This window comes from Maylandia zebra, linkage group LG2, assembly GCF_041146795.1.
Source record: "Maylandia zebra isolate NMK-2024a linkage group LG2, Mzebra_GT3a, whole genome shotgun sequence".
NCBI classification, from domain to species: Eukaryota; Metazoa; Chordata; class Actinopteri; order Cichliformes; family Cichlidae; genus Maylandia; species Maylandia zebra.
In genome coordinates this window covers 14250397-14273176 of record NC_135168.1, presented here as the reverse complement: position 1 = coordinate 14273176, position 22780 = coordinate 14250397, and the positions used below count along the sequence as shown (strand labels likewise).

The window sequence follows — 22780 nt, the reverse complement described above, 5'->3', positions numbered from 1 at the left end:
AGCAGAGGGCGGGACATACACAGCTATCATAATCACGTGTGTAAACTCTCGTGGTAGATAGTACGGTCTCACGCTAACCGCTAGCAGCTCAATGTCCTTACAGCATAGCGTCTCTTTGATAGAGAAATGCCCAGAGTTACACCATCTATCGTTCACAAACACAGCCAGACCCCCTCCTCCCTTCTTACCACTCTCCGCTGTTCTGTCATAAGAGGCTCAGCAGCTAAAGCAGCACACCTGGGTCTCCCAGCCTATTAAAAGCAGCCCTTTGCTTCACCTGCTTCACTAAACATTATTATTTTAAGCAGAGTGGTGTGATTTATGTAGGCATTGCTGTGTGACAGGATGACTTTTCTTGCACACCCACCAAATGAGGGCGCACATGCTTCCACGCCCACTGGTGACTGCACACATCCTTTCAAGGAAGCATTTCATTCATCCCTAACAAATGGAACAAAACACTGTGCAGCGTGTTCAGGTTTGAACGTGGCCCTGGCCTCTCTCTGCATCCACCTGGCACATGCAACACACATCCACTCCCTGCTGAACTGCTTGTATTTGATGTGTTGAAGTTTTGGTAAAGTTTGAATAAATTCCACTTTATTTATAGGAACATTTCATCTGTGGACTCCTGCTTCCCCTCTCCTTGAGCCAGTTTGTGACGGGAACATGACATAAGAAAAGTAATTTATCCCTTTTTGATTCTGTGTATCTGGCGCTCATCCAGTGAGTTCACACTTGGCAGAAACAGACTGAATTTGTCTGGAGAACTTTGGCTTCAGCCAAGTTAGATAAACACACTGTGTCTCTGTCAAAACAGCAGTGTAGTTGTGGCACCCCTGTGAGGGAATGACCACATTAATATTATTTTGTGTAAAACACTCATGTAACGGGACATTTTTCATTGCTATATGTATTTATTTTCCGTTTCTTTAAGAGGATAGAAAATCCATGTAACAGGGATTCATTTTATGTTAGAAAGCAGTGAGGGCGGAACTTTGGTGCTTGCTCCGGGGTTTCGGGGAGCAGTAAGTGGAGCCCACCTTCCGCTGCTTCCTCAGACACGTTCTGGAGGAAAGCAGAGACGCATCGTGTCTTCCTTACTCTGCTCTTCACCTGCTTTTACAGGTCGGTACACGGTGCTCGCACCGAAAATGTTGTTTATTGTCACCATGGTTACCCACGTTAATGTGAATGGGAGAGTTAAGGCGGTCCGCCAAAGTTATTTATATGTAAACACGGGAGAAAACCAGAGGAGTGTCCCGCGCGACCGCACCGCGAGCCCGCTCGTTAGGTGGAGCGCTCGTGAAGCAGAGTCAGTGCGCTCCTATGCTCTGTGCAAACGTGTTGTAATGCTCCAATCAAATCAGTTCTGTGAGATGTGAATGTTAATAGTTCTGTTAAAGTGACTGAGTAGATTAGCTAGTGTAACACAAGCACTCTGAGCAACTCTGTGTAGCTAACAGAGGCATTCATGGGTTGATTCAACAAGCTGTGTTTCATGATGCACTAAATAGTGATTTTGCCAGTAAATTACTGGAGGGAACAAATGTAATGTATTTACCAATGCTGTTATTGAATAGAACTGTTTAGCCAGTAAGACACTGCAGAAGACAATGTGATGTGTTTATTGATATGATAAAAGGATGTAGCTGTTATGGAAAGAAGTGTGAACTTGAGAAACTGAACCAGTTAAAAAGAGTATATTTCACTGATGTTGTGAAATAAGTAAATGTAATTGATGTGAATGAGGAAGCAGCTGAACAGTATATTGAAAGCTCATGTTTAGTGTTTTATAGCATTTATTTGTGTGAAATAAATCAGACTCAGACACGTTCTGGAGGAAAGCAGAGACGCATCGTGTCTTCCTTACTCTGCTCTTCACCTGCTTTTACAGGTAACATATTTGTCATCGAGGTCTTCATCCTTGGGACCCGTAACATAGTAACTTCTTCATTGTTATACTTCTATAGTTTTCCCATTTTGTGAGCTGTGGATGTGGAAAGTGTCTCAGTGACACATCCACATGAAAACGGCGTTACCTTCGTTCATTTGCACGTCAAATGAACGAGCTGTTTGGACTTTAACGTCACAGCTGATGCTTCGATACTCGAACTCAAGAGTTCAGCTTCCACTCAGAGGTACAAGTACACACAGCAAAGATAAACGTGTACACAAGGTTGAACCCACAAGTGCACAGCTCCAACCAGAGATGGGAAGTAATCCGATTACTTTTTTCAAGAAACGAGTAAAGTGAGGGATTACTATTGCAAAAAAGGTAATTAGATTACTGTTACTTTGCCGTAAGCACGCTGCGTTACTGCGTTACTAAAACCGCAGCTGTGTGCAGATGAACAATGGATAATCTATCGAGTGTGGAGAGAGTGTGAGCGTGCAGCGTTTAAAGCGTGGAAGCACTGACCTTACTTTGAGTTTGACTCTGTAAAAAGTGACAGAAACATTAGCATCCGCTGTTCACTGCGTGGGAAGACAACATGCTCACTCACTATGTGTTAATGGGCATGCTTATTTATAACTTTGATAAAATGTCATAAAAATAATTCCATGCCAGCTCTCCATTGGTGATCAGGTAGTTTCTGTTCCAGTTCCAGTCCCATAAATCATGAAGCTTGCTGCCAGAAAAGCTTCAAATCTCCTTTGAAAGCTGTTTGTGGTCTTGATTGTGGGAGCTTCAGTTGTCTGACTCCAGCTGCCACACAGTGCTCACTGATATCATTTGCAAAAACCCCAGTGTGACAATATTTATCAGTGAAGCAGAAATCAGGAAGTGACGACTTTTCTTTGAACATTTGCTGAGGCTAAGCTGTGCTTTCTACCACAGTTGGGAATTTCCTGGTTTACAACAAATTATTGTGTCAACACCGCATAAGATTTCAAACTACAGGAAAATCACTGGAGTTATAAGAGGCAGACAACGACACACACACCACATGCATGCTGTTGCTATTTATTGTGGATTAACCTGTCAAGGGCAAGAACAAAATAATTCTGCCTCAAATACAGGAAATCATAGCTTTCCTGTATTTCCTCCATTGTTGGCATGCTGGTTAGTGCTGTTGCTCCACAGTAAGAAGGTCCTGGGCTAAATTATCCATGAATGTAAACCGCTGTGTGTTTCTATCTGATAGACTGGTGAGCTGTCCAGGGTGTACCCTGCCTGGTAACCCATCACTTCAGGGTTATTTCCCAGCCCTGCTGCAACCAGGATAGAGATAGGAGGATGGTAGTTGTTGTAGACCCATTCAATTTCAATTGAAGGATTAAAATGTTCCAGGAGCTCAACTTACTCCATCTGAACATGTTTCAATCGTGTTTTATGAACACAACATGCAGCTTTACTGAATATGAAAAGGTTGTGTTGATTTAACTCAGTTGTTTAAGTTTCTGCCAAAGCAAAACCTTTGTGTGCAACCAGTGTCCACTATTGAATCAAGTCAATCCAACATGTTTTTGTCAGTGCAAAAGGAGTTACGGTGCCTGTATTCCTGCACAATATTGTCCCGGGAGGGAGGAAAACTTTCTGGTGAAGTTTTGGTTGATTTTTGGGTTTTGCTTGACACTAGGTTGATTTTATCAGTGAGGTTTGGATTGTTTTCTTTCTCTAAGAGAGAGAAAGATGGTTTTATGCTTGGACATGTTTGCAATGGGCCCCAGTATTTGTTACTTTATTAGTATTTTATTGGTTGCGTTTGTTTGTGCTTTTGTTACAGTGCACTGAGATAAGAACATCTGAGAGGTGTGATCCACCGGTGGTGATATTTTGGTATTTTGTGAGTTCCCGATTTAACAAATCAGCTCTTTAATCCAGACCTGAGAGGTTGAACTTTAAAGCGCTATAAAATATTCTTACTGGAAACAGTGGCAAAGTGTTTTTCTCCATGATTATAATGGGCTTGGGAGAAATTCACTTATATGTGACATTGATCACATGAGAAGTCCTGAGCCTAAAAGGATTGCAGCGAGTCAATCCAGTCCAAAAACAAGGAACTGTTTCCTTTAAAATGATGACGTCATCTTGCTGGTGATGGAGGCTCGAATAGGTTGCGCGTGAGACTCCATTATCAGCAATATCTGGTATGAATGTGTGTGGATGTATGCATGTGACTGGACTGTGATGGACTGACGACTAAAAGTTTAACTGACTTGATACTGAGACAAAAACGGTGCCGACTTTAGGATTAGTGAATGTCCACAACAATTCACCCAGCCTGTAGAAGAAGGGTGGAGGTTTTGTCTTGCTTTGTTTGTGCAGGAGCAGAAGGATGACAGAGACTAAAGGGGGAGGCTGTAGCTTCACATGAGTGTGAGCTGCAGACTGAACCCTTTGGTTGCTAATGTTGAGTCACTGATGTTTGCATTAAGAAAATTGTGTTTTATTAGCCATGTTTTAATTAAGGTATCACATTATATTGTTGGGAATGTTAAATGCTAAAGTGAAGAAAAGCTTTGATTTCACTCATGACTGAACATGTTATTATTAACCATAGCAGGCCACTGTAAAGAGTCAATTAACTGTTATAGAGGAAAAAAAGGCCAAAAACTCTGTTAATACCTATGAATAACAGGCAATGATAGACTTGTCACATTCAAAATAGAGATATGTAATAACAAACACGGGTCCGTGTCATTTAGGTTCTCCATTGAAATAGTCAATCATTTAGAAAAGTAGAATATATATATATATATATATATATGTCTCAACGCTGTTTCTCAATAATATTAAAAACCTAAAAACTATTGTTGTGGAAGATAGAAGTCACTGTGACAGCCCTCTGACTGTGGAGGACGTTTGTAATCCTATTTCTGCACTTAAGGCCAACAAATCTCCCGGCACAGATGGTTTAACTGCAGAGTTTTATGAATCATTTTCTAATCTCCTGGCTCCGTTCTTACTGCAGCTTTTCATAGGAAGTGTAGAGAATAACATCCTCCCTCCTACTCTTACTCAGGGTCTCATAACACTTATTCCAAAGCCAAACAAAGACTTACTTCTTATTGATAATTGGAGACCCATCTGTCTGCTCAATGATGACTATGAGATTATGGCTTTAGTACTTGCTAACAGAATGAAAGAGTTCTTGGACACAATTATCGATGAGACACAATCAGGCTTTATGAGAAACAGACACCTTTCTAAGAACATGAGACTGGTTTTAGATCTACTTGATTACTCTGATTTGGTATCTGACTATAGCTTCATTCTCTTCCTGGATTTTTAAAAGGCTTTTGATACAATTGAACATCAATTTATTTTCCAGTCTTTGGAAAAATTTGGCATTTTTCTGTAAAGCTATCAAAACCTTGTACACGAATGGCAATAGCTCAATTAAAATGATTAAGACTCCACCCCGAGATTTGACCTGTTATACAAGGAATCAGCACAGCTGATAAGGAGCTCATCATCAGCCAGCTAGCTGATGACACCACACTCTTCTTGAAGAATGCAAATCAAATCCGTCCAGCCCTTAGTGTTATTAGTGATTTCTCTGAGGCATCTGCTTTATGTCGAAATCTAAAAAATGTGAATTACTAGCAATTAAAGGCTGCACTGCAAATGCTCTCTGTAACATTTCTGTTAAACAAGAAGTCACATATCCAGGACTGTTAATATCCAAAGACCAAAAGTCAAGATGCTCGTCAAACTTGTCAAACAGTGTTGGGGAATTCTCAATGGTGCTTGGTGCCATACCCTCAGGGACTTTAATGTTATATAAAAACACTGACAGCTCAATATCTGCCTCAGTCACTCTCCCTGATCCAGCTTCTCACTGGTCCCGTAAATTGTCTAAAAACCTTTAATTTTGCCATACCTAAATTATTAAAACACAAACCAAATCATAGACCCCCTATATAGCTTTTGCCTTTATGAACCTGAGCACAATTCTATAATGAGCAACAACCTGCAATACGTACCAAAAATCTTCATGGTCACACCTGCAATTAAAGATCAAATGCACTTTATACCTGTTTTAATTCTTCCTTATATAGAACCTCCTCAGTGTCAGGTTAGTTTTAATTAGTCTCAATTAATTGTTCTAGTTGTATTTTGCAATCTCCCCACTGCAAACTGCACAAGAACACTACACATCCTCTCTAAAACACTCTCCCGCCAACCTGTAACCCTGTGTAAAACATTAGTCAGCAGTTACCTGTTAAGCTCCTTTAACTCCCAATTCAGCTAAAAAGCAAACCTGTTAAATCAAACAGCTTATTTACAACCACCTGCAAATCATAAGAGTAATAAGAGATTCAGCACAACAGACAAGTATCATGTTCCGGTTTTCTCCAATCATTAAATCACTATTATTGCCGCAATTTGTTTTATTCACCCTTTGGGCAATGTTACTCCAAGAGCCCCCTAATTGGCCAGTTAGTGAGCTCTATGTCAAACTGTCCCCAAATTTGTTATTTGTTTTATTATTATTCTTTGTTTTCATGTCACTTGTCTGTTTTCTCCTCACGCATTCTTAACAAAGCAAAGCAAACATTAGCAGCACATTGACCGCGGTCAGCCATCTACCTCCCAGAGATGCTATAAAAGATTTCCTGTAAAAAACATCACAGTTTTCAAGACAGGATGTGTCTTATCCAACACCCTCCCAAGAATACAGTGTAATGGCATCACCAACTCCTAACCTAAAACACCGTTTCTTCACACATCAGCCCAGAAATCCTGTAATAAAAAACTTATTGGCAAGCATCAACCACTTGTCAACTTAAAAAGAGAGTGTTAACGCTGCGCAAGTGTGTACACACAATTTCACATACACAGAAAGTTAAAGTTAAATTGTCATGCAACCTCAGATGTCGCTGTCCTCCTTCTGCTCCTGTAGAAAGAAACACATAAATTCATCCACCCTTTTATCCTATCTAGGTGGAGGTTAACCTTGAGTCATGGTCAAGTCTTGTCATCTTTTACCAGTCAGTCCGTTTGTTTTTATTTCCATCCATTCTTTCTTTCTTTGCTGATAGTGGAAACCATCGCCGCATTTAGATTTCCGCCCTCAGCAAAATGAGCTCATTTCAAAAAGAAAAACAAGAACTTGAGATCGGATTACCTCGCTGAATCCTTTTTTAGACAGGGACTCTCGTTTCTAATTGTCCCCATAAGTGTTTCCTCCAGAACCCATTTCAATGCGGAGAATACTCACTTACAACAATTTTCTCGCCGACGTGTAATGCTTGTAATTTCCGATGTGCAGATCTGCTTAAAGAAAAGATTCACAAACCAAAATCAGTGCACTGTTCAAAATATAGAACAAAATAAAATGAAAGATAACAAAAACAAAAATGCAGACGCCCGGGTCTTAGGACTTGTCACTGAATATTCCTCCTATCAGTAAAAATACCAACCTAAACCTACACAGAGTCAAATCAACACCACCTCAACCTTTTCATATTCATAAACCTATATATTTTGCGTTCGTGCAACAAAATAGAACCATTTCCATATTATGTAATTTGAGCTCTTGAAATGTTTTAGTGCTCTTAACTCTGGCAGTTTACCCCAACACTCATTCAATAACTTTCATTCAACTGCTACTTGGTCACTCAGATTTTACCTGTTCAAATTGCCTAGGGTTCAACAAAGTCTAGATCCTAGTTATCATGAAACTTGAAGGGGTCTACAATGATTTACTTACACTAATTTAGAATCATCACTCAACCTAGCTCTAAGACTGGCACTGCGTGACTTTTCTCACACTGGAAACCAGAATTTAGTACAGATCTTTAATACCTCAGGCAATCGTGTTCAACAACAGAGCTTTCTCTTCTTCTCTTTTTTTAGTGTACAGTAAACAATTGAGTCGAGGCCTTAAGCCCCAGATATCTCGCACGGGCATCGTTTTCATAACCAAACTGCTCTGGACTCTGCTCCCCAAACCACACAAATGCCCTCTGGGCTTATTATTATTGTAACAGATTCTGTATTTGGATTTGTTGTGTGCAGCATTGAGCCTTTGTCAATAAAGCATTCTTCATTGCAGCAGCTGGAGCATTGTGTGTCACTTCTTAGTGAATTGAATCAACATTTTGATTTTGGTGCATGGGTGTGTATCAATTTTCACTCACTCAACGAGTGCATAAGTGTTCATGTGTGTGTTTCTCTTTTTCCAAGTCGGCGCATGCAGAAGTGTGTGTTTTGTTCATCACCTTCCTGTTCTGTTGTTTGGGTAAACCAGCGGCCTGAAGCATGCCCTGGGGTCCTGCCCTCCTCTTTGGGTCTGTTTGCATCCGTTGTTGCAGCTGCCTGCATCTTCTCCTTGTAACTTGACCCTTTTGCTTCTGTAGCTGCCGCCTGATTTCAAGTCCTGTATGTGGGACTCCAAGTCTGACTGATGGGTTCAATTAGCAGCCAGCTCCTCTGGAGCCATGCTCAGTTTCTGCTTCTGATACCTTAAGCTCTTACTGAGGGCAAAAACCTCAGTCTTTTCCTTCCACGTCAGATCAGAGTCTATTTATGTTGTCCTTACTTTGCTCCACGGCCTTCTGCAGCTCTGCTGTTCGGTTCTTCTCAGAGGTCAGCATTCTTTTGCTCACCCTCCCTTTTCCTCCTAGCTCCATGTGCGTCTCGTCACAGCTCTGTCAGCTGACGCAGTCTGGGAATTTCCCCCGTGTAGTGAAACGGGCTTTAGGTTTAGTGCTCTCCGTCTCTGCTGCATGAGATCGCATTCCTGCAGCACTGTTGACATTTTCCGGTCGTTGTTGTGGGTCAAAGATGGTAGCGGAAAGGGCAACGATGGTAGAGGGGAGGGTAGGAGTCCAGGTCAGCCTCGGCTTTTCATAAAGAAAAAACAAAAACAGGCGAACAGGAAAATGATGTTGTGTTGGCTGTGTTATTCGGAGAGGGGAGAAACAACGGGGCCTCCTCTCCCCCCTTTTTGTTTTTTCTCACCCTATAATCAACTCATAACCCCCCAAGTTGGCAGGACAACACAGGTACGTGTTAAAATTCTTAAGATCCTGTTTAGAAACCTAAAAAGGAATTTTCTATCATTCAGTAGTCATTTGTCTTAAACAATCAACAAAAACATGTCCCAATTCGACCCTTTTAACCACTAAATTTGTCGTGTCCTCACTTAATCATCAGACCAATGTCTTTTTCTTTCCAAATTAAGTTGTTGTTCTGCACCCCAGAGAGTTTATTTGTCAGTAGTGGATAAACAATATCCTTTTAAAAACAGGTGTATGTTAAGTGTCGCTGCTTTAACCCTGCTTGTACGTGCACACGTATGTAAGCTGTTTCTTCCTTGTGTATGTTTGTGTTCTTAGCCAGGTTTAATTAATGTTTATGCATTAATCGTTATGCTTGTCCTTATGAGGTTAATGCATTTTCTGCTTATATATGTGAATTTGCATGTGTTGCTCTTGCAGTCTGTCAGACTCCTACACATTTCTCCACTTGAGCCGTCAGTTTTCTTCCCCCAATTTGCTAACCCAAATTTTAAGTTCTGTGGAGCAGGGAAATTATTTTACTGCTATTGTTAAATAATTGTCATCATTACCATTGCATTAATAATATAATCTGGAGTTTATATTGCATTCAGGGGTTGAACAGTGTGTCTTTCAGAAAGGCTAAAAGTAACAGGACAGGAAACAGGCTTGGAGAGTTTTGCAGAAGTGGAAGTTATTTTGAGCAGCAGGCTAAGACGAGGCTTTAACAATGTAACAGATAGCTTTAAGAAGGCCTTAAGCAGTTATGACTATTTTATACACAATGCATATCTGTGCTTATTAAAGAGTTGGAGCTCGGTCAATTAATTGGGGGTCGGAAGCTTTGTTCGGCGCGATGTTCGAACAATCTATTGTGCAAGTGACTTGGAGCCATAGAAGGAATTGCAATACATGCTTACAAAACACTTATATATCAGATCATTTTATATTAAGCTTTTAAGTAGAAGTTCTTGGTTAAAACATTTATTTAGTAGAAGACATACACATAGTCTCAGTGAGCCTCTGGTCTGGTGAAAGGTCAGAAGTGCAACAGGTGAATTGAGAAAGAGCATGTGAGGTCGTGACACACACACATGAGTTAAATTTATTTAGAGGAGAGATTAGTCATGTCTGGTTGTAACTGCAAAAGTGTCTCGGTAAAAGAGGAACCGTCCTTGTTGTCTCGACAAGAAAGAGGAACAATTCACTTTAAGATAAGAACGGAAAGTACCAGCCATGAAAATAGAAGATGATCTTCTGGGTGAAAAGCCATTGTGGTGTTGATCTGATCTATGTATAAAATGTATCTGTGACGCATGAAGGGGCGTCAGTAAATCAAACCCTGATGCTATAAAATATCTGTTTATGCTTTGATTAAGTCGAGGACTACTGGCTGTCTGCGTACAGAGTGTCTTCCCACACGTGTGTTCATTAAAATCATTGTTTGACCAAGAGCTTCTGGACCAAGGGTGGTTTGTACTCTCCTTCCTCAATTGTGAACCTTAACAGTTCCCACCTTATTAACAGCATTCCTGGTCCTCAGCCAGAAGTTAGGGCCCACTTGTCAGGTTTCATCGAGACATGGCGCTGTGAACAATTCAACCAGAAACTTGCCTTAACATATCCAGTCAAGTTAACCTATAGGTTTTTCCTCCCGACCGCTGCACGTGGAGAATTGATCCAGGTCTGTTTATTTTCCACCTGAAAAAACATAACTGAGACATTTTATTATCATCATGAGTACTTAAGCTACCCGTTTCCCCCTCTGGCCAGAAATACCAGCTTATGTCAAGTTCATAAGTGTAAGCAGGTCTTCGTTGCGCCTCCTATATGTTTTTGTTAATGTTCAGTGAGTGTAAGCTGCTTTCTTCATTGCCTCTATATGTTATATTCAGAGTGAATTCATGCATCGTTTCACTGATTTCTTCATTCAAAACTATCTCACTTCTGATTCTTTATAAGAGTATAATTTCACATGTAACACTTTGTGTATGTGTGTTTTCCATTCACTCATTTAATTGTCAGTTATTTTCTTTCTTTATTTTATCTTCTTCAGTTTACCTCTTTTAGTTTTCTAGTGGACATCTCTAAACACCATCATGAGTTCAGGCTTTCATTTCAATCTAATTATACCCTGTATTTTCGCAGTCAAGCTTCACCTCTCCACTGGTTCCCGTCCTCTTCTCTCAGTGTCCTTTTGTGGTCCAGAATTCTCCAGCACAGTCCGTGACCTCTCCGTTTCTCTTCAGTATTTCCTTCTGGATTAAATCCCAGCCAGCCTACAGTCCACCGTGCATTTCCATCACGTGGTTTCTTCTTCTCTGTTGATGCTTTCAATCGTCTCTTTCACGATTACTCCAAGCATGGCAAATCTGACAATCAGTGTCCAGTGCTTTCCCACCGTTCAACTGTCCAGCCTGTAACTCAGAGTGCATGTCAGTTTGGTTAACAGTTCAGTTGCACTATTTTCGGCTGCTTGTAAATTCTTCTCAAGTTCACGATGTTCTATTGGTCTTCATCAGGAGATTAATTGTCCTTTTGTACTTCTTCTCAGGATAGGGACAAGTGCCAGGTCAAGCTGTAAAATTTTAAGCCAAAATCTGGCCTGTTTTCTCCCAATTATACTACTCTACTGGTTTTGGCGCCGTACTCAAAATTCCAGGTTGAGAGAAGTCCACCTTTATTTATCTGTAACCTGTATTAACACACTAAAACATACAATTAATATCATTTCATTTCTTTCCTTAAAGTCTCCATGGCCTCAAGCCCATTCAACCCCCAAAGTAACAGAGAAAAAACAGTTTTGCACTTTTTCCTTTAATATTAAATGGACGCACGCTGGCCCCCCTTTCTCTCCTTCTCTCTCTGTGCACATACACACACTCAATGCAGGGTTACAGGCCCCCCTTCTTGCAGCTGCTTGAGACAGAGAGAGAGAGAGAGAGACACTTTTCCTTTTTTCCTGCCTAGAGCTTAACTCTTATATGGGCATGCACACTTCCTGTCACACACACACAGCCCCAACCTTTTTTCCTCCAACACAGAGAGTTTCTCTACTCTTCTCTTTTTTTTCTTTTTTTTTATCCCTCCAGCACACATACACACACAAAATCCCTTCTCAGAGGGAGAACAGAAAAGAGAAAAGAGTTTTCCTTTTTTCAACAGGCAGTTTCAGATTTAACAAGATGACAGTTTATACACTAATTTACACTTTATTCACACACACGCACACAAGTAATTTACATTCTATTTATATACGGGCCCGTATAGACATAAACACACCGCATGCCAGAACCACTTATCTCGTTTATGTCTCTAGCGGTGTTCCTAAACTTTTGAGTAATTTAAAAAGCCTCTAAGCCCAGGGCCGCGCCCTTACTGATCAATTACACGTTTCAAGTACGCCGCCTTGAAAACGGTCAGATTCCTAAGTCCTAGTAATTTATAACTGCTTCCCCACCAGGAAAAACCGGGACCTCCACCAGCCGCGTGAACTATCCCAGATCACGCTTTTGGCTTTACTTAAAGTTCCCAAGCCCCAATGTTAACAGGATACAGCCGAGTCCGACTCTGTCAATCAATCAATGCAGTAGAAGGCAATCACTCGTAGATTACCTGACCTGTTAACGGGCGTCCGAATCTCCGTGGAAGGTCACTCCAGGCTAGAACCTAACCACGCGTCCGCGATTAGGGGTCAGCGCCACCTGCTGGACAACTGCATTCTTAGAGAGCCGCGCTCTCAGTCCTAAACGAATTTACTTGTTTTAAAAGCCTCACTGTTGGACCCCTGCCATCCAGTTTCATTTATCTGAAGCCCAAGACCGCGTCTCTGCTAATCGATTGGATCAAATCCCCTACACTACCGATTGACTGGCTGGCATTCCCAGTCAACCCACATTTAAACCTTTTAAACCGTATAGACTTAAACACATAACCTCTTAACTCAACAGTTCACTCTCAAAATAAACAGCAATACATTTACTCAGTTCACTATTCCCTGCCTTTAAAACTAATTACCCCAAAATCACCCCGGACAGACCAGAAGCCCCACTGAGTGAACATTTAATTTAACTCAATTTCCAATTCAGCACCTTTGGACATCACTCAACAGGCGGTGCTTACCTCTCCTATTTCGGGGCCCATCACTCAGTCGAGCTCCTGGCCGTCCGTCTGACACCACTAGACCGTCAGCCAAGGTCCATTATTAGTCTCCCCCTCAAACCGGTGTTTCGGCACCAAGAATGTCATGATTCGAGTTTTGAGGAGAAGACAAACGACTGCATGGTCTCAGTAGATGCCAGAATAGTGATCTTTATTACACACTTCTAAGACAGAAGCATGGGAAGACAAGCGTACAGCCACAGATCTCCGCCGGGCGGCGGCTCTCCATATCTTTTATATTATTCATGATGACGTCACACAGACCTTACTGGAAATGATATCAAGTCCCCACAATCCCAAAAGTCTTCCTTATATAGACATCAGATGGTACTTTTAGAGAAAAACAAGTGTGTGATCTGTTGTGCATTTTGTGAAACTGTGAGTCCACTAGAGAGGATGTCCTGAGACGACCTCCCTTTGTTAATAAGTGTTTATGTGAGGGAACGTGCGTGTCTTTCATAAGTCTGTATATATGTGCACATTAGTGAGGCCTGACTACGTGCATAACTGAATGTAACAGTCCAGCTCGAGTGGAGTGGTGATGTTGCAACAGTTTAAGCAGAGAGAAAGTAAGCTGGTGGAGAATTACCTTGTAGCCGATTTACTAAGAATGATATGATGAATGATACAATGATATATTGCTGATAAACTGATGCAGACTAATGAAGTAATAATGAACTAATAACAGTGCATGTAAATGATATCAGTGAGATTAAAATAACATCCATTATCCTAACAACTCCTTTGAAACAATGTAAGACATTCAACATAATACAGGTCAATCCAACAGATCTAATGATTTTCACACTCTTCTAAGTCAGAGGTCTAATGCAAACTAAAACTACATACCATATTATAATGCAACTACTTTGATCTCATATACAGTGGGGCAAAAAAGTATTTAGTCAGCCACCGATTGTGCAAGAACCCCCACCTAAAATGATGACAGAGGTCAGTAATTTGCACCAGAGGTACACTTCAACTGTGAGAGACAGAATGTGAAAAAAAAATCCATGAATTCACATGGTAGGATTTGTAAAGAATTTATTCGTAAATTAAGGTGGAAAATAAGTATTTGGTCACCTCAAACAAGGAAAATCTCTGGCTCTCACAGACCTGTAACGTCTTCTGTAAGAAGCTTTTCTGTCCCCCACTCGTTACCTGTATGAATGGCACCTGTTTGAACACATCATCTGTATCAAAGACACCTGTCCACAGCCTCAAACAGTCAGACTCCAAACTACGCCATGGCCAAGACCAAAGAGCTTTCGAAGGACACCAGGAAAAGTATTGTAGACCTGCACCAGACTGGGAAGAGTGAATCTACAATAGGCAAGCAGCTTGGTGTGAAAAAATCAACTGTGGGAGCAATCATCAGAAAATGGAAGACATACAAGACCACTGATAATCTCCCTAGATCTGGGGCTCCACGCAAGATCTCATCCCGTGGGGTCAAAATGATCATGAGAACGGTGAGTAAAGATCCCAGAACCACACGGGGGGACCTGGTGAATGACCTGCAGAGAGCTGGGACCAAAGTAACAAAGGTCACCATCAGTAACACACTACAACGGCAGGGAATCAAATCCCGCAGTGCCAGACGTGTTCCGCTGCTGAAGCCAGTGCATGTCCAGGCCCGTCTGAAGTTTGCCAGAGAGCACATGGATGATACAGCAGAGGATTGGGAGAATGTCATGTGGTCAGATGAAACCAAAGTAGAACTTTTTGGTATAAACTCAACTCGTCGTGTTTGGAGGAAGAAGAATACTGAGTTGCATCCCAAGAACACCATACCTACTGTGAAGCATGGGGGTGGAAACATCATGCTATGGGGCTGTTTTTCTACCAAGGGGACAGGACGACTGATCCGTGTTAAGGACAGAATGAATGGGGCCATGTATCGTGAGATTTTGAGCCAAAACCTCCTTCCATCAGTGAGAACTTTGAAGATGAAACGAGGCTGGGTCTTCCAACATGACAATGATCCAAAACACACCGCCCGGGCAACAAAGGAGTGGCTCCGTAAGAAGCATTTGAAAGTCCTGGAGTGGCCTAGCCAGTCTCCAGACCTCAACCCCATAGAAAATCTGTGGCGGGAGTTGAAAGTCCGTGTTGCTCGGCGACAGCCCCAAAACATCACTGCTCTCGAGAAGATCTGCATGGAGGAATGGGCCAAAATACCAGCTACTGTGTGTGCAAACCTGGTAAAGACCTATAGTAAACCTTTGACCTCTGTTATTGCCAACAAAGGTTATGTTACAAAGTATTGAGTTGTATTTTTGTTATTGACCAAATACTTATTTTCCACCCTGATTTACAAATAAATTCTTTACAAATCCTACCATGTGGATTCATGGATTTTTTTTTCACATTCTGTCTCTCACAGTTGAAGTGTACCCCTGGTGCAAATTACTGACCTCTGTCATCATTTTAGGTGGGGGAACTTGCACAATCGGTGGCTGACTAAATACTTTTTTGCCCCACTGTATAAGGTAACATATGATAACAAATTAATCTCCACAACAACTTTATTAAAAACCCATCAATGTATTTTCACTGAAACAAGCAGCTGTTGTTTATGTGCATTAAAGTTATATAAAAATGTAACAGTGCAAATGCAAATTCCTCGCTGACAGTTTAACCAAAAGGCGTTTCCAGTGGAAACTGGCCGACACATCCTGAGCATAACCATGTATAATATCCACTAAACTTCAGAAGAGGTTATACAGTCGTGGCCAAAAGGTTTGAGAATTGCATAAATATTGGAACCTGGAGAAGTTGCTGCTTAAGTTTTTATAATAGCATTTTGCCTGCACTCCAGAATGTTATGAGGAGTGATCAGATGAACTGCATCGTCCTTCTTTGCCATGAAAACGAACTTAATCCCCAAAAAGCCTTACCACTGCATTACATTGCTGTCATCAAAGGACCTGCTGAGACCATTTCAGTGATCGTCTTCTTAACTCAGGTGAGAATGTTGGCGAGCACGAGGCTGGAGATCATCATGGCTGTATCCCGATTCAGGTTCTGCAGCTTTAAAGTCCTCAAGGGCCGCGTACTCAAAGACCGCTAAGGCCGAAGTGCGAGGCTCGTAGGCTCGTGAAATGGGACGTCTAGCCTCCGTCGCGCTGCCCAGGTTGCCTAGCAACCATGATACTAACAGCTGGAAACGTTTCATACAGCTTTGTTTGACAGAAATGAAGGAGAACATATTTAGTTCATTTGTTTCTACATGAGCTCTGTGTGATTTGATGAGTATCTGAGGCTGAGACCACAGGACTGTGAAACATGATTGTTGGGCTTCATTTCTGTGCTGAACAGTCGTTTAAGATTAGCTGTAAATAACAATTAGCTGATGTTGTTCATGAGACTAAAGTCAGTGTAAATATAATATGGCCAATATTATAGTTATCATATTAATCACTTCACTCACAGATAAGTATCTGTGACAGTGTGTATACAGATGTATCATATATAAGAGACAAATATTGTTCTTGTAATATGTTGGTACTAAATGTGGCTCAATGCTTACATATATGTGTAAAAAGCAAATGTAGGAGCTGTGATAACTGTGTCTGATAGAATGAAGAGTAGACTGATATATGAAATATTCCTTTATTGGGTGAGAAAATCAGACCATGTCATAACTGCTGTAAGTCACACAGAATAGATATCAGAGCCTTAAACAGGCTGACTTCTGCTAAATGGGTCAAACTGGGCAGAAAGTCTACAAACACATAACATCCTTATAGAATATGATGTAACACTATAGATCAACTTAGCTCAGAATATATAAAGCATATAAACAGTTACAGCAATATGATGCAACAAACACAGCAGCTACTGATCCAAAACACTCAAAGCTTCAAAGAACTGAAACCAACATTTATTTTTAGCTCCATCCTGCTGCTGATACAGACTTTAGGTTTCTGAACATTAAACTTGTTGCTGCCTTTCATAGTGTGTAACTTGAAGGCCCTGAGTACTTTCTCCCACACTGAAAACACTGGGATGATCACATTATTTGAACATTACCTAATAAGACTGATTCAGCACAGACAGTTATGTTAAACTTTCCTAGCAGTCCTTCACAAACAGGGAACAGTCTGTCTATTCTCTCCATCTGTCAGCAGCTGCTGGCTCTTCCTCCTCCTCTTCCTCACACACTGCTGAGTTTGTCCTGGTGGATCATCAGGGCTGCAAAGCCTCACAGATGATGTGCAGCAGTGGCTCCCTCAGTCTGTCCTCACTCTGGACACTTGCAGTCGTCACACATGGAAATCAAATGTGTGATAAGCTGCAGGATTCAAACACAAGTGTAACTTATAAACACATGTTCATACTTTTATTCCACAATCAGAGAGAAAGAAACAGAGAGAGAGTGCAGGACAGACAGACGGGTGGCAGTCTCAGGTGTACACACTGCTACACAACAGCACCAGAGAAGCAGGATTTAGTGTTTGTGTTATTACGAGTGTAAACAAGAAGAGTTCCAGATGGTGCAGTGGACACATGTGTGACTGCTGTGATTAAAGCATCTTTCTTTCAGCTTAACGAGTGAACCGTCAGCTCGTTCAAACACACGTTAAAGTGCGTTTGGCTCGACACCACCGAACAGAGGCAGCAATATAACACAGCTAACATTAACAGTGCAGTAAATCCTGCTTGTGCCGTGATGTTCAGGACTGCAAACCGAGCAGCATCACTGACTTTCAGCTTGTTGTGTTTGTGGATATATGACTGACTTTAATTATCCACAAAATCATCACATTCTCTGTCAGGTTAAGGTCGACTATTGAACGGCGTATATTTTAAAGGCTTTAAAACCAAGTTAACGCTGAAAGTACAAACATCACTAATGTCACATAACTCTGCCGACAAGGCATAGCTATGGCTATGAAATGCTCTTTGTGTATCACTTCTTCATTATGAAAGATGTCATTAATGCACTAGTAATGTCTCATCTGGAGTATTGTTCAATCATTTGGTCAGCAGCTAATAAGACAGATCTTAACAGACTTCAGTTAGTCCAGAATAAGGCGTCCAGATTAGTGTGAAGATGTTCATACTATACTAATATTGATAAAATGCATAATAACCTTTCTTGGCTTCCTGTACAGGCTAAAATATTCTATGGCTTACTTGTAGTTCTAAAGAAAGCAATTCTGTTAAACACACCACATTTATTCTGCTCAGCTGCAGTATCCAGATGAAATACATCATCATATTACACAGTTTTCAACAAGCTGCAATTTAGTAAATGCTCGAGTTAAAAGTAACGTTTTGTAAAACTGTTACATTTAGAGCAACTTTTAAGTGGAATAAGTTGCCTTAAAAAATTAGAGAATTATTCAAAACTTCAATGAACACTTAAAAGCCGATTTACAGAGCTTTTAGTTGTTGTAAATATTGTAAGACACGATTTGTTTTTGAAATTTGTGTAATGTGCCTCAATGTTATTGATATTATTATTATTATTATTATTATTGATTGCTTATATTTGAACAATTGTGAAACCTCACTGTGGATGTAAGAGTGAAATTATGTGGATATCTTGAATCCACTTTATTGTGTAATATTTTATGTGAGTATTTGACGGAAGACGAGCAACATCTGTTGTGGAAGCTAACGGGGTTCCTTTAGAATAAACAAACATAGGATTTATTATCACTGAATAATTCTGTATAAATCTATACAAATTATAGAAATATGTAATAGGAAACAACAAAATAATCTAAATTATAAAATTGTGTGTGTGTGTGTGTGTGCATGATTTTAGTGTTTGAACAGTCATGAATTATCTTTAACAGCAGGTTGGATGTAATGTGTTAGAACTACCAGCAGGTGGGGATAAGAGACCTTTAAGGTGTTTGGTGCCACGCTCCACCTTCAGGTTTAAAACTAGTGTTAATGGAGTTTGAAGGTTGAGTTTGTTCCACGACTGCATTTCACTCACTGCCTCTGTTTGTATCTCTGTCACTGCAGGACCAACATGGAGCCAGAAGTCAGCGCTCTCAGGAGGCCGACAAACCTCACAGAAGAAAGGGAGAGAAAAAACACACCTGTGACGAGTGTGGGAAGGGTTTTACTGTGAGGGCTAAACTAAAACAGCATCAGGTCATCCACACTGGAGAGAGACCGTTCAGCTGTGACTTGTGTGGAAAGTCTTTTTCCTTCAAGGGTTCCCTAACAAAACACCAACTCATCCACAGTGGAGTTAAAGCGTACAGCTGTGATCAGTGTGGCAGAGCTTTTACTGACAGTAGCAACTTACAGAAACATCTAGTTACCCACTCTGGAATTAAGGCATACAGCTGTGATCAGTGTGGCAGAGCTTTTACTCAAAGTAGCCACTTACAGAGTCATCTAGTTACCCACTCTGGAATTAAGGCATACAGCTGTGACGAGTGTGGGATGGAGTTTACTGTGAGGGCTTCACTAAAACAGCATCAGGTCATCCACACTGGAGAGAGACCGTTCAGCTGTGACTTGTGTGGAAAGTCTTTTTCCTTGAAGCGTTCCCTAAAACAACACCAACTCATCCACAGTGGAGTTAAAGCGTACAGCTGTGATCAGTGTGGCAGAGCTTTTACTCAAAGTAGCCACTTACAGAAGCATCTAGTTACCCACTCTGGAATTAAGGCATACAGCTGTGACATCTGTGGAAAAACTTTCAGCCAGAGAGGGAGCCGAAATAAACACCTACGCATTCACACCAGACATGATGTGTACTGCTGTGAACAGTGTGGCAAACAGTTTATAACTCACACACACTTACAACAACACATATTTACCCACACTGAGGACAGACCTTATCAATGTGACCTGTGTGAGAAGACTTTTAAAACTCCACGTCACCTGAGACGACACCAACAGATCCACACCAGAAAGAGACTCTACAAGTGCAGCTACTGTGAGGTATGTATTTATATTGTTATCTTGTCATTTTAGCCTGACTGTTTGGAACAACTCTGCTCATTAAACTGTTAGCATGTTAGCAATTCTACTGCATGGAAAAGCAGCTCTGAGTGATTATTCAGATTTTCCTTTCAGTTATGATTTTAGTATTACTGTAGTATTATGGTGGTAGTATTGTAGTTATTGCAGCCCAGTAAACTGAGTGTGTTAACTGAAACAGTCAAATGTAGTTGGACGTCTGCAGAGATGCTCTTTATTTCAGGCGACGTTCAGGATACAAATGTTGAAGGACTGACTTACACTGTCTTTGTGTCTTTGTTTAGAAGCAGAGCGACACAGATGGATCCAGTTCTCAACCCTGTCATCACTGTGGTGGTGGGAAAGACTTTCATTGTGACCTCTGTGGAAAAACTTTCAGTCGGCAAGCTGCCCTTAAAACACATCAACGTAGACACACTGGAGACAAACTGAAATACTGCAAAGAATGTGGGAGAAGCTTCACCACACCAAGTGATTTAAAAAAACATGAACTGATTCACAGTGGGGTTAAAAAGCACCTCTGTGATCAGTGTGGGTCATCCTTCACCACTGAAGGTCAGCTTAAATCACACAAACGAGTCCACACAGGAGAGAAACCACACAAGTGCAGACACTGTGAGAGAAGCTTCTCACATTCAGGTAATCGTAACATTCATGAACGTACACACATGGAAGGAAACTACAGCTGTGACCAGTGTGACAAGAGCTTCAGGAATCTCAGTTCATACTCTGCACACAAACGATCCCACGTTACTAATAAACTGTTTCACTGTTACCAATGTGCCCAAACATTCACCTCATTGTCTGCTCTGTGCAAACATCAGCGTGATCACTCAGGGCTGAAATCACTCCCATCACTGGATCACAGTGAATCTGAAGACACAGAAAGATCCTCTGGTTTCTGTGTCAGACTCAAAAAGCTTGAGATCAGGCTCCACAGAGTTCAGATATAATCATTTGTGTTGAACTGAACTGGTTGCTGGGCTGAACTTCTACATAATACAGATCTACATGGGATCTTCTTTTCTGTTGTTTTACTGAGTCAGTTTTGTCCTTTTTTCTCTGTCCTGGTTTTGCTCGTCTGTAAATGATTGAAACTCAGTCAAATAGTTCATTGTTCTCCAGCAAAACGTTTTGGAAACTCATGTTTAACCTTTAAAACTCTGACATGTTTTAGCACACAAGGCTTCATCGGGGAGTTCACTCATGATTGAACCATGAGAACAAAGGTTTTTAGTTCTTTCAAAGAGAGTTTTGGAGATGTTTGATGTTTCTGTTTTTCTGAAACCACCTGAAAGAAAAACTATTTTTCTTGCTTTATGTAGTGTGGAAGTTTTTAATGTTTCTTCATCTGTGATGTTCTTGAATGTGTTCACGTGAAGATGGTACAAATAAACTGTCCTTTCAACTTTAGCTCCTAATTTATTCATTATTTATGGATGTAGCACAGCAGCCGTCTCTTGATTAACACATGGAGGGCTCGGGATCTGATGGTGTCGTTTCCCTAATTTGCCCACTCAGTAAATCTCACTCATGGCCAAGAAATTGAAATAAACCTTGTTTCCCTGCTGGATAGTGATCCACTGTAACTCTGCTCCTCCTTCCTGTTTAGGATTTCTGTGGCTGAAGTAAAATTCCCTCCATCCATCACTTATCCGGCGCCCCCCGTGTGCGGCAGCCTGTTACAGCAGCTCTGCTCATTCTGAGTTTCTTTCTTTCTTATCTTTTTCTTCTCGTAATTTTTTATAACTAACGTATCAGTAATTAGACTCTGCAACCATGTTCTACCGTTTTGTGCTAGTTCTGGTCGTTTTTCTTAGTTTATTTCTACTTTTTTCCCGCGTGTCTGGGGACCCAGAGCAGGGATCCTTTGTTTACAGTAAGGATCAGCTGTTAGCGCTGCGTCCTGCAGCGGTACTGTCGGCGGACAGACCCGACATTCCCAGCGAGCTGAGGAGGAAAAGACGGGGGTGTCGTGCTGGGAAGGAGCGCCGTCGCCCGAGAAGGAGACGTTATCGACCATCTCTTCCTTCTGTAATCATTGGAAACGTAAGATCTTTGCCCAATAAGATGGATGAGCTCACGTTGCTAACCTGGTCACAGAGGGAGTACCGACAATGTAGCATCATGATGCTAACGGAGTCGTGGCTAACACCGCTAACTCCGGACACGAGCGTGACACTACCGGGATTTCAGATGCTGCGAGCGGACAGGACGAGAGAGAGCGGTAAGAGGAAAGGAGGGGGACTGACAGTGTTTGTGAGCGACAGATGGTGTAACCCTGGGCACATCACTGTGAAAGAACAACTCTGCAGCAGAGACATTGAGCTGTTAGCCGTTAGCATGCGTCCGTACTCTCTGCCCCGGGAGTTCTCGCATGTTATCGCAATAACAGCATATGTCCCCCCCTCGGCCAACGCGGATGCAGCCTGTGACTCTCTCCACTCTGTGGTCAGCAGACTGCAAACACAATCACCGAGAGCCCTTCTCATAATATCAGGGGACTTCAATCATGCCTCACTGGACTCCACACTGCCCACCTTCACCCAGTATGTGACCTGCCCAACCAGAGACAATAAAACACTGGACTTACTGTATGCCAATGCAGAAGAGGCATACAGTTCATCACCTCTCCCTCCACTGGGCAAATCTGACCACAACCTGGTGCACCTTGTCCCTGTGTATGAGCCCTTAGTGCGCAGGGATC

General features: G+C 41.5%; 1 long non-coding RNA gene across 1 annotated transcript; it reads left to right on the top strand.

The window, feature by feature from the left end:
• Positions 1–1559: 1559 nt before the first annotated feature.
• On the top strand, positions 1560–21486 carry LOC143420859 (uncharacterized). The gene is made up of 3 exons (XR_013100593.1): positions 1560–1897; positions 19102–20034; positions 20358–21486. It is a non-coding gene; the product is annotated as an uncharacterized LOC143420859 (long non-coding RNA).
• Positions 21487–22780: the final 1294 nt, after the last annotated feature.